The sequence below is a fragment of the Aotus nancymaae genome, unplaced genomic scaffold (assembly GCF_030222135.1).
Source record: "Aotus nancymaae isolate 86718 unplaced genomic scaffold, 86718_ANA_hifiasm-v0.15.2.pri h1tg000016l, whole genome shotgun sequence".
NCBI lineage: Eukaryota > Metazoa > Chordata > Mammalia > Primates > Aotidae > Aotus > Aotus nancymaae.
Window position 1 is genome coordinate 77741121 of NW_026988428.1, and position 12717 is coordinate 77753837.

At 42.1% G+C, this 12717-nt stretch overlaps 1 non-coding gene across 1 annotated transcript; it reads right to left on the reverse strand.

The window, feature by feature from the left end:
• Positions 1-11081: 11081 nt before the first annotated feature.
• Positions 11082-11188, reverse strand: LOC135275481 (U6 spliceosomal RNA). Its single transcript, XR_010343114.1, has one exon. It is a non-coding gene; the product is annotated as a U6 spliceosomal RNA (small nuclear RNA).
• Between the last annotated feature and the right edge of the window lie 1529 nt (positions 11189-12717).

Genomic DNA, 12717 nt, shown 5'->3' on the forward strand with positions numbered 1-12717 from the left:
CAACCCCTGGGGTGCCTAATTAACTTGAGACATACTCTATTGTTCCTTATTCCTGCCTTAATTGATAAGGTAATTGGACTTTGTAACCAACCTTGGTCAACCTCGTGACTCCAGACCCTACGACCCCCTCTCAGCTTGCAAAAACCGCCCCAGACTGTAACTTCTGTAACTTTCCACTGCCTACCCCAAATCTATAAAACCAACTCCTATCCCACCGCCCTCCACTGACTCTCCTTTTGGACTCAGCCTGCCCGCACCCAGGTAAATAAACAGCCATGTTACTCACACAAAGCCTTTTTGGGGGGGTCTCTTCATTCAGAGCACATGTTTTAGTATGTTATGCATATTTTCAGTTTTCCCTGGTGTTGCAAAATTGTAACTGCACCAATTTATACTCCCATCAGTCTAGAAGAATCCAGTTGTTCCACAACCTTGCTAACAGCATTATCATGCTTCAGAAATTTAGCTAATCTACAGCCAGGCACAGTGGCTCATGCCTGTAACCCCAGCACTTTGGGAGGCCGAGGTGAGTGGATCACTTGAGGTCAGGAGTTCGAGACCAGCCTGGTCAACATGGTGAAATTTCATCATTACTAAAAATACAAAAATTAGCCAGGTGTAATGGCACACACATGTAATCCCAGCTAATTGGGAGGCTGAGGCAAGAGAATCACTTGAACCTGAGAGGTAGAAGTTGTAGTGAGCTGAGATTATACCACTGCACTCCAGCCTGTATGACAGAGCAATCAAAACAAACAAACAAAAAAGAACCAAAGAAATTTAGCTAATCTAATGGATGTATAATGGCATCTCATATTGTTTTAATTTGCATTTATTAACAGTGAGACTGAGACTGGGCACGGTGGCTCACACCTGTAATCCCAGCACTTTAGAAGGCCAAGGCTGGTGGATCACTTAAGGTCAGTAGTTTGAGATGAGTCTGGCCAAAATGGCGAAACCCTGTCTCTACTAATAACATAAAAACTACCTGGGCCAGGCGATGTGGCTCGCACCTGTAATCCCAGTTCTTAGGGAAGCAGAGGCGGGAGGATAGCTTGAGCCCAGGAGTTTGAGACCTGCCTGGGCAATATAGCAAGACCCCGTTTAAAAGTAAATAAATAAATAAAATAAAATAAAATAAAAATAAAAAATAAAAACTAGCTGGGTGTGGTGGTGTGCTCCTGTTATCTCAGCTTCTTGGGAGGCTGAGGCAGGAGAATTGCTTGAACCCTGGAGGCAGCAGTTGCAGTGAACCAAGATCATGCCACTGCACTCCAACCTGGGCAACAGAGCAAGACTCCATCTCAGAAAAAAAAAAAAAACAGTGAGACTGAATATCCTTTCAGTCAAGAGTGAATTATCTATTTAAATCTTCCCAATTTTTCTTTAGATTCTTTGTCTTTTATATACTTATTTGTAAAATTTCTTTAAATCTGACTAGGCCAGGCACAGTGGCTTGTAATCCCAGCACTTTGTGAGGCCAAGGTAGGAGGACTGCTTGAGCCCAAGAGCCCAAGACCAGCCTGGGCAACATAGCAAGACCCCATCTCTATTTTTTCTTAATGAATATGTTTTATAACTTAAAAAAATCAAAATTAGCTGGGTATGGTGCACACCTATGGTCCTAGAAACTCAGGAGACTGAGGTGGGAGGATCACCTGAACCTGAGAGGTCAAGGCTGCAGTGAGCCATTATCAGGTCAGTGCACTCCAGACTGAATAACAGAGTGGGACCCTGTCAAAAAAAAAAAAAAAAAAAAAAAAAAAAAACTCCTATGAAAATATATATATTGCAAACATTTTCTCTCAGTCTGTAAATTGAATTTTCATTTTGTGTGTGGTATCTTTTCATGAAAAGAAGTTTTTGTTTTATTTTATTTTTTGAGACAGGGTCTTACCGTCACCCTGGCTGGAATGCAGTGGCATGATCATAACTCACTGCAGCCTCCAGCTTCTAGGCTCAACCAACTCTCTTGCCTTAGCCTCCCAAGTAGCTGGAACTACAGGCATATGCCACCACACCCAGCAATTTTTTCTGTTTTGGTAGAGATGGGGTCTTGCTTTGCTGCCCAGGATGGTATGAAACTTCAAACAATCCTTCCACCTTGGCCTCATAAAGTGCTAGGATTATAGGAGTGAGCCACTGTGCTCCAGTCAGAAGTTTATAATTTTAATATCGTCAAGTATGTCAATTATTTCATTGACTTTAGAATTTTATTAGAAATGGCTGTTGAAATTTATCAATTATCTTTTCAAAATCTACTAAGATTCTTTAAAACTTTTTACTATAATTATTCTGAGAGTTTTCCTGACATTGAACTATCCTTGAATTCCTACAATAAGTCTTAATTGAGTATTCTTTATCATTAGTACCAATTTTTAACTACTAGATTACACTTACTAATATTTTTATATAAATTTGGCATCTAATTTTGTTTTTTCCTTATTAGTCTTTGGAATTAAAATCAACTAAATTTATAAAAATAATGACAGAGATGTTCAACTTTCCATGTCTGCCTGTTACCAAAGGCCTTAGTTAAATTAAGTTTACATAAAGGAACTTTCCTTGTCCAGGCGCAGTGGCTCACGCCTGTAATTCTAGCACTTTGAGAGACCAAAGTGGGTAAATTAAGTTGAGCCCAGGAGTTTAAGACCAGCCTGGTAAAACCCCATCTCTACTAAAATACAAAAATTAGCCCAGCATTGGTGGAATGTGCCTGGAGTCCCAGCTATTCAGGAGGCTGAGGCAGGAGAATCGCTTGAACCTGGGAGGCAGGGGTTGCAGTGAGCTGAGATCTGTCACTGCACTCCAGCCTGGGTGACAAAGAGAAACACCACCTCAAAAAAAAAAAAATTAGCCCAGCATGGTGGCCTGCACCTGTAGTCCCAGCTACTTGGATGGCTGAGGCAGGAGAATCACTTGAACCCCAGAGGCTGAGTTGCAGTGACCAAGATTGTACCATTGCACTCCAGCCTGGCCAACAGAGCAAGACTCCATCTCAAATTAATTAATTAATTAATTAATTAAACCTTTCAAGAATTCCATCCTTTTCTAGTAAATTTTCTTACTCTCCCTTCAAATTCTTCGGTTCCAAAAAACTCTCTGACCAGGAAACACTGTGAAAACAACCTTTTCTTGGGAGCCTTAGTAAAACCTCTGTCACTCTAGTAAGAAGACATTCCAGGCTGGGCGTGGTGTCTCACGCTGATAATCCCAGCACATTGGTAGGCCCAGGCGGGTGGATCACCTGAGGTCAGGCGTTCAAGACCAGACTGCCCAACATGGCAAAACCCCATCTGTACTAAAAATACAAAAAATTAGCCAGGCGGGCACCTGTAATCCCAGCTACTCGGGAGGCTGAGGCAGGAGAATTGCTTGAATCTGGGAGGTGGAAGATGCAGTGAGCTGAGATCGCACCACTGCATTCCAACCTGGGTGACAAGAGCGAAACTCCAAAAAAAAAGGTATTTCTTCAGCAGTAATGTATGCAGTGATACATGGCTATATGTTTAACTGACTCTTAAACCAGAAAAACAGATTCATAGCATTTGCCAATAAGCCACTATGGCAAATTTCAAGCTACCAATGTGATATCACTAAACACGGAATTGGGAAGAAATGTACATGATTGTCTCTTGGGAGCCAGTGAAAGCTGGCTCCAGCATCCCACTGAATCAAAGTCCTTCCTCCACAAATGTTAGAGAATTATGCCAGATTGCAGAGGAATTAAAATGTTACAGAAGAGTAGACTTTACCCTGAAGGTAATAAGACCATATTGTCCTTAGACAGTAGAATCCTCTCCTAGGCTATGGGCCTCAGGGCCTCCTCTCTCTGACCCCCATGCTTTGGAGTGCCTTTCTCAAATAGTTGCAAGTCTCTTCTAGTGCCTGAAAAAAGGTAAGGTGACAGTGCCCCCACGTCCATTTCATCCCTTCAGGGCACTCTCCAACACCCTACCTGTCATTTGGTCCCTCTTCTACTCTCCCCCAAGAGGGGCTTCCCAGATGTCCAGAGGAGCTCCCAGAACCATGCTTATGCTGTGGCTGTACCCAGCCTACTTCTAGAAAGGTGCCTACTAAGAGCAGTATTATTTTGTGGGATCCCACAAGATTGAACTACTGATTTTGAGTGACTCAAATTGTTTATATGGACAGGGACCCTCACCCAAAAAAGTATTTGCTTTTTACAATTATGCTTGGTATAAAGCATAGGGTTAGTGCTAGACTAATGTAGTAAGTAGGAAAGGTGACTGAAATGAAATGTAGGGCTTAAGGCTAAGAAATGAGCATGAGAGTTGGGTTGGGGAAGGGACACTGATTTAAGTCATTTATATAGAAGCAACATGAAACCCATCACAGCAATAATTGTGTAAAGAAACTAATATACAGAAAAAAAGCAACAGAGGTTAAGACTCAATCTTAAAGTTGTAAACACATTTGGGAAGTGGGAGAAAGAGGAATTGAAAAAGACTATGAAGAATGGGTAGTCAAAGGGTTAAGAATTGTTAGGGATATGGAGACATCCTCATTAATGATTTTTTTTCCTTTTTTTTTTGAGACAGAGTCTCGCTCTGAGGCTCAGGCTAGAGTGCAGTGATGCAATATCAGCTCACTGCAATCTCCACCTCCTGGGTTCAAGCGATTCTGCTGCCTCAGCCTCCTAAGCAGTTGGGATTACAGGCGCCTACCAGCACACCCAGCTAATTTTTGTATTTTTAGTAGAGACAGAGTTTCATTATGTTGGCCAGGCTGGTCTCGAACTCCTGACCTCAGGTGATCCACCCACCTCAGTCTCCCAAAGTGCTGGGATTACAGCATAAGCCACTGCACCTGGCCTTGTTTTCTTTTAATTAAATTATCTTCATCATTTTATTTTTAACAACAACAAAAAAAAACCTTAGTATAGTGCATAAGGTAAAATAATGAAAAATCATTCCTAGGAGCATTGTTCGTAAATACTAAAAACTGGGCCCAGGAGCAGTGGCTCATGCCTATAATCCCAGCACTTTGGGAGGCCAAGGCAGGCAGATCATATGAGGTCAGGAGTTTGAGACCAGCCTGGCCAACATGGTAAAACCATGTCTCTACTAAAAATACAAAACTTAGCCAGATGCAGTGGCACACGCCTGTAATCCCAACTGCTTGGGAAGTTGAGGCAGGAGAATTGCTTGAACCTGGAAGGCGGATACTGCAGTGAGCTGAGATGGCGCCACTGCGTTCCAGCCTGGGCGAGAGAGCAAGACTCCATCTCAAAAAAATAAACCTAAAAACTGGAAACAATGAAAACATAAATGGGGGTTATAACGCAAAACTATACAGCAACGAATATGTGAACATTACAGATGATTCTCACAAATATAATATTGAGTGGAAAAAGCCAGGTCCAAAGAATAAAGTTCATAGTAAGTTCCAAAACAGGTCGAATTAACCTATGCTGTCAATGTTCAGAATAGTTGTTTGCTTTTGGGAAAGAGGAAGTAGTGACTGGCAGGAACCCAAAGGGAGCATGGGGTTGTATCAGTCTTCTATTTCCTGACTTGGGGTTGGTCAAAATTCCTGTGTTCCTCTTGTCAAAATTCATAAAACCATTGCTCTATATACTTAAAATGTATATACTTTTGTCAGTATAAACTATACTTAAATGGAAAAGTTTATTTTATAACATAAAAGATACCTCCAGCTGGGTGCAGTGGCTCACACCTATAAGTAATCCCAGCACTTTGGCAGATCACTTGAGCCCAGGAGGTTGAGACCAGCCTGGGCCACATGGTGAAACCCCATCTCTCAAAAACTAAAAAATTAGCCAGGTGTGGCGGCATGTTCCTGTGGTCCCAGCAACTCAGGACGCTGAGGTGGGAGGATCACTGGAGCCTGGGAAGCAGAGGTTGCAGTAAGCTGAGATCATGCCACTGCACTCCAGCCTGGGTGACGGAGCGAGACCCTGTCTCAATAAATAAGTAAATAAATAGTACTTCCAACTTTCCATGGCATCCTACTAGTCTTTTTTTTTTTTCCTTTTTGTGGAAAACAAGGTCTTGCTATATTGCCCAGGCAGCTCTCAAACTCCTGGGCTCAAGCTCTCCTTCAGCCTCTGCCTCCCTAAGTGCTGGGATTACAGCATGAGTAATGCATAGTGCATGAGTCACTGCATCCGGCCTAACCTCTAGTCTTAATTTCTAGAGGTAAACAGAATATTAATAGTGCATTTTTCATCATTTCCATTCACAGATAGTATTTAAGGTGCCATGCCAAATTTCATTTCTGTCCAACAGAAGTTAACCGTTTTCAGGAGGATGAGGCAGGAGAATTGCTTGCACTTGGGAGGCAGAGGTTGCAGTGAGCCAAGATTGCCCCACTGTATTCCAGCCTGGGTGACAGAGTGAAACTCCATCTCAAAAAAAAAGAAAAGAAGTTAACCATCTAGTTAGTATAGACAAAGAAAATAGGAACAAATAATCCTCAAAATAACATTAATTCATTTTCTAAAATTTAATTAGGAGGTGGTAGGCTCCATTTTACTCAAGAGACATACCTCTTATCCTTGGTCATGTAGAGACAAGAAAGATAGTGACAATGCATAAATGAATGACAAGATTAGAGGTTAAATTCACAACTGAGGAAAGAGAATACTGTGTGAAACTCACAGCTCATACCAGATGACAGGAAGTGGGGCATCCTACATTTTATAAACCATTGCCAGGATGTGGGACCATATAACCTATAGTCCTCAGAACCATTGCACTTCTATCTCTTTTTATTTCTAGAGATGGGGTCTTGCCATGTTGCCCAGTCTGGTCTCAAACTTCTGGGCTCAAGTTTGAGCCCTTGGCCTCCCAAAGGGCTGGAATTACAGGTATGAGCTACTGTGCCTGGCCTTTTCCACCTTTATCTCACAGCTTATCCTAGTGACAATGTAAGTGCAAAAAAAACAAAACAAACAAACAAACAAAAAACTATATCCTGTTTCCTGAATTTTTTTTTTTTTTGAGATGATGGAGTTTTGCTCTTGTTGCCCAAGCTGGAGTGGAATGGCACAAACTCTGCTCACCGCAACCTCCTCCTCCTGGATTCAAGCAATTCTCCTGCCTCAGCCTCCTGAGTAGCTGGGATTACAGGCATGTACCACCACGCCCAGGTAATTTTGTATTTTTAGTAGAGATGGGGTTTCTCCATGTTGGTCAGGCTGGTCTCGAACTCCCGACCTCAGGTGATCCGCCCACCTCAGCCTTTCAAAGTGCTGGGATTACAGGTGTGAGCCATCATGCCCAGACAATTCCTTAATTTTAATGAACATTGGTGATACTTCCATGAACACCAGGAAAACAAAAGACTCGTGCAATAGGGTACGGTTTCGCAAAACAAAGAAATGAAGTAGCAAATATCCACAGAATGCTCTCCTAGGCCCTGGGTCTCAGGGCCTCCTTGCTGTGCCACTCCCATGCTTTAGAAGCTGTAAAAAAAATAAAAATAAAAAATAAAAAATAAAGCAGCACAAAAATGTTAAACATTTACCTATAAATGAACACAGAGATTTTTCAGAAAAATTATTAATACACCATAAACATCAATATATTCTAATTAATAAATAAATTCATTGTTCTTCCCTATATGAGGGTTAGTATTCTATTTAGGTAGCTATTTGTAGGTTTATAGAAATCTATTTTTATGGCTATCAATAGAGAACCATGTTAGAAAACAAACCTCTCAGCCAGGCAAGGTGGTTCACACCGGTAATCCCAGCACTTTGGGAGGCCGAGGTGGCTAGATCACCTGAGGTCAGGAGTTCAAGACCAGCCTGGCCAACATGGTGAAACACCATCTCTACTAAAAATACACAAATTAACCAGGCAGGCTAGTGCATACCTGTAATCCCAGCTACTCTGGAGGCTGAGGCAGGAGAATCGTTTGAACCCAGGAGGTGGAGGTTGCAGTGAGCCAAGATTGCACCACTGCACTTCAGCCTGGGCAACAGAATGAGACTCTGTCTCAAAAAAAAAAAAAAAAAGAAAAGAAAAGAAAACAAACCTCTCAGAATAATCATTTGCAGTGAAGTTCGACTTTGCACTTTTTTTTTTTTTAGATGGAGTCTCATTTTGTTGCCCAGGCTGGAGTGCAGTGGCACAATCTCAACTCACTGCAACCTCTGCCTCCCGGGTTCAAGTGATTCTCCTGCCTCAGCCTCCTGAATAGCTGGGATAACAGGCGTGTGCCACCACAACCAGATAATTTTTGTATTTTCAGTAGAGATGGGGTTTCAACATGTTGGTCAGGGTGGTCTCGAACTCCTGACCTCAGGTGATCTGCCTGCCTCGGCATCCCAAAGTGCTGGGATTACAGGCGTGAGCCACCATGCTTGGCCAACTCTGCACTTCTTAAGATGATGGTTGGTGCACAGTTCCTTGGGGATCCAATTTAGCATCCTTTTTTTTTTTTGAGACGGAGTCTCGCTCTGTGTCTCAGGCTAGAGTGCAGTGGTGCGATCTTGGCTCACAGCATTCTCTGCCTCCCAGGTTCAAGAGATTCTCCTGCCTCAGCCTCCCGTGTAGCTGGGACTACAGACAACCGCCACCATGCCTGGCTAATTTTGTATTTTTAGTAGAGACGGGTTTTTGCAATGTTGGCCAGGCTGCTCTCGAACTCCTGACCTCAGGTGATCCACCAGCCTTGGCCTCCCAGAGTACTGGAATTACAGGCGCGAGGCACCATGCCCTGCCAATTTAGCATTTTTAGTAGAGAAATGTACTTCAATACACGTCTGTAATTCAAAATCCGTAACATATTTCTTTCACTCTTCCAGACATTATGGAAAGATACTGAATTTTATAAACAATACCAGCACTGTCCTAGAAAACAATGGGCCAGTATTGCTCAAGATACTCAGTGACTCAAAATTAAAGCACAGCATATTGGCATTAGAAGAACATTTAGACATCACGAGGCAGTATTTGTTGCATTTTGCCCGCCATCATCTGTTCCTTATTCTCTTCATAGCAACACCTTAATTTTCCTTTGGAGAAACTTTCTCTTACCTATTCTGAGTTCCTATGTTTCAAATGGAACACTTCACCCCATCCTAGGTCCAGGAGTGGACATATCACCCAGGAACAAAAAACCAACATATCCCATTTCCCCGGATCTAGTGATTATTCCAAAGATATGCACATGTTCCACCCAGCCCAGTGAGGAGCAACTGCAGAATATTTTGCTAGAATCACTGAGAAAAAGATGTTGTCTTTGCATTGGAGTTATTAAATAATAAGAATATAATTTAAAGCTGTGAAAGGCCAGCACATGAAAGCCTATTTAACATGATAAGAATTGGACAGAGTATCAATGACTTCATTTTGGTCCTGAATCCAAATGCATCTGAAAATGGTGCTGTTACAGACTAAATTATGCCTCCTCAAAATTCATATGTTGAAGCACTAACCCCCAATGTGAGTGCACTTGGAGATAGAGCCTTTAAAGAGGTGATACTGGGAGTGGTGGCTCACGCCTGTAATCCCAGTGCTTTGGGAGGCCAAGGAGGGTGGATCACCCAAGGTCAGGAGTTCGAGACCAGACTGGCCAACGTGGCAAAACCCCACCTCTACTAAAAAATAAAAAATTACAAAAATTAGCTGGTTGTGGTGGCACATTCCTGTAGTCTCATCTACTCAGGAGGTTGAGGCACAGAATCGCTTGAACCTGGGAGGCATAGGCTGCATTGTACCAAGATTGCAGCATTGCAAACTCCAGTCTGGGTGACAGAGTGAGACTCTGTCACAAAATAATAATAACAATAATAGCCCCTAAAACGTGGAATTGGCTAACTGAAGTGAGGCACAAGGTAGTAAGAATTTCCCCACTTCCCAGTCAGGAATGATGATCAATTCCTGGTTTTTGGTAGAAAAACAACTGGTTAGATTGCTGCCTGTTTTATGTTAGGACTCTTCATGTATTAAACAAACAAGGCTGGATGTTTGGAGACTTGATAGAATATTCATTATGTTGAAATGTTTACTTTTTGGTAAAGTCCAACAAGAAAGAGACAAACTTTGTTTGAACCTAGCTGTTCTAAAAATAGAAAATATAAAAACACAGTTTTGCCTACGGTTAATAATCCAAGATGGCCAAGAATCAGTTTTAGCTTTCTAAGATTGGAATGTCCAAATTCTATATCCAAAGATAAAGTGAACGCTAAGGAGGCCGGGATACTGATATCCACAGATCACTCCCAGTCACTTCCTGTTATTCATATCCTGGATGACAAAGGGGACAATTGTTCTCCTTACAAAGTGCCAGTCAAAAGAATGTGGGCAGAAAAGAAGGGACTGTCTCACTCTGCCTCTCCACCTCGAATAGGGCCATGATAGAGATCAACAAGCTACCAAGTAGTGGATGGCCCAAGCACCAAAGTTTGTTCTAAGAAAGAAAACAGGGCCGGGCATGGTGGCTCACGCCTGTCATCCAAGCACTTTGGAGGCCAAGGCAGGCGGATCACCTGAGGTCGGGAGTTCAAGACAAGCCTGACCAACATGGTGAAACCCCGTCTTTAAAAAATAAAATAAAATAAATAAAATAATAAAGAAAGAAGACAGGCCAGGTGCGGTGGCTCACGCCTGTAATCGTAGCACTTTGAGAGGCCAAGGCAGATGATCACGAGGCCAGGAGTTCAAGACCAGCCTGGCCAACATGGCAAAACCCCGTCTCTACTAAAAATACAAAAAATTAGCTGGACATAGTGGTGGGCGCCTGTAGTTTCAGCTACTCCGGAGGCTGAGGCAGGAGAATCACTTGAACCCAGGAGGCGGGAGAGAGGGAGGGAGGGAAGGAAGGAAGGAAGGAAGGAAGGAAAAGAATTCTGGTTTGGTTATAACCTTGAGGAATGTGAGTAGAAAACAAAAAACTACTAACATTATAAGTAAGTTGTATTGCTTTAAAAACTCTAAGCCTAGCAAACAAAGCCCCTGATTATTCAACATCTAAGGCCATCAATACCCAAGGCCCCCAAACCTTCCCAAAACGTTTCAGCTAAAGCAAAAAAAAAGAGAGAGAGGAACTCTGTTCTAATGACCACCTCAAACCTCTCTCTCTTTTTTTTTAATAGGGAATGCTTCACAAATGTACGTGTCATCCCTGCAGAGGGACCATGCTAATCATCTCTGTATGGCTCCAATTTTAGTACATGTGCTGCTGAAGCAAGCACTCTTTCTTCTCTTTTGAAAACAGTTTTTTACTGTGGTAATCTTCTTTTCCTTTCATATTTGTGCAATAGATGTGCCAGGATTATCAAATATATTATTTAGCTATAGGTTCCAAAATCATGAAGCCTTTTATAATAGTGCTATTCAGAGACTGTAAAGCTATGTTGTACTTTTGCAACTACAGACATATATGTGATACTTCTGAGAATTTTTCTTTATTTAAGCCAAACGAAATAAAGCAAAACACCATGATCTCTTGAACGTTGTCACTGTCACTGTACTTTTTCGTGGCCAAGCCAAAATTCTTTGACAGAGGATAATAGGAAAGATAGTATTTCACACAAAGGTGAGAAAATTATGGCTGCCTAGTACAGTTTAACTAAATTACACAAAGGCATGTCTTGAGATAATGACACAATAAAGACAGGAATTTGGGGCTTTCTCTGTTTTCATTCAGGATCAAGAAAAGACTAGGCAGTGAAGCTGGGCATGGAGGCTCACACCTGTAATCTAACACTTTGGGAGGCTGAGGCAGGAGGATCACTTGAGCCCAGGAGTTTTAGATCAGCCTGTACAACATATTGAGATCCCATCTCTACTGAAAATCAAAAATTAGCTGGGCATGGTGGCATGTGCCTGTAGTTAGCTACTAGGGAGGCTGAGGTAGAAGATTTGCTTGAGCCCAGGAGGTCGAGGCTTCAGTGAGCCTTAATCACGCCACTACCCTACAGCCTGAGTGAGAGAGCGAGGCCCTGTCTCAAAAAGAAAAAGACTAGGCGGCGGCTACTGACACCCTAGCTTATTACTGTATCTCTGGGTAGTATATCTTATTAGCCTATCTCTGAATTTTTATTACGGTGACATGAGCAATAGCCCTATACTCCTAATCCAGGTAAGGGGAGAGAGAACAAGAGCCAGAAACAAGGATGGAAGGAATGAAGATGGAAAAGAGAGAAAAATATGAGTGCCAACTCGTCTTCATCTCCTCACTTTGGCAGTGAAAAACTCTTGCTCACTCCCTTTGCGCACTATGGTAGAGAAGCAGAACGTTCCATTTAGTTACGTCTGTTAGTGCAGCAAGCGTTATTTAATTGCAGAAAATAAGTTGGAGATAAGAGCACGATTCAGAAAGGAATTTTTTTTTCCTTTCTTTTCAAAAATAATATAAAAACAACAACAAAACCATACTTAAGGAAGGAAGTAGTTGGAACACAATAATATGGAGGACCATTATTCCTTCCCAGATGAGATAGGATCTAGTCCTATCTTGAACACGTGGTTCAGGCTCTTTGGAGTTCCGTTTCCTCATCTGAAAAAGCAGGGGGCTTGGAAGATTTGAATTTTTTATCAAGCTACTTTGAGGAAGTAATAGCCATTTTTCATGAACGTTCAAGGGAGGATATAAAAAGAAACTAAGATTTATGAACACTTATCTTGTGTCAGGTAATTAGCCCAAGGATTTTTAAAGCACAGACTCAAATATCTTGGGTTTGTGTTTGTGTTCTGCCTTCTACTAGCTGTGCGACCTTGG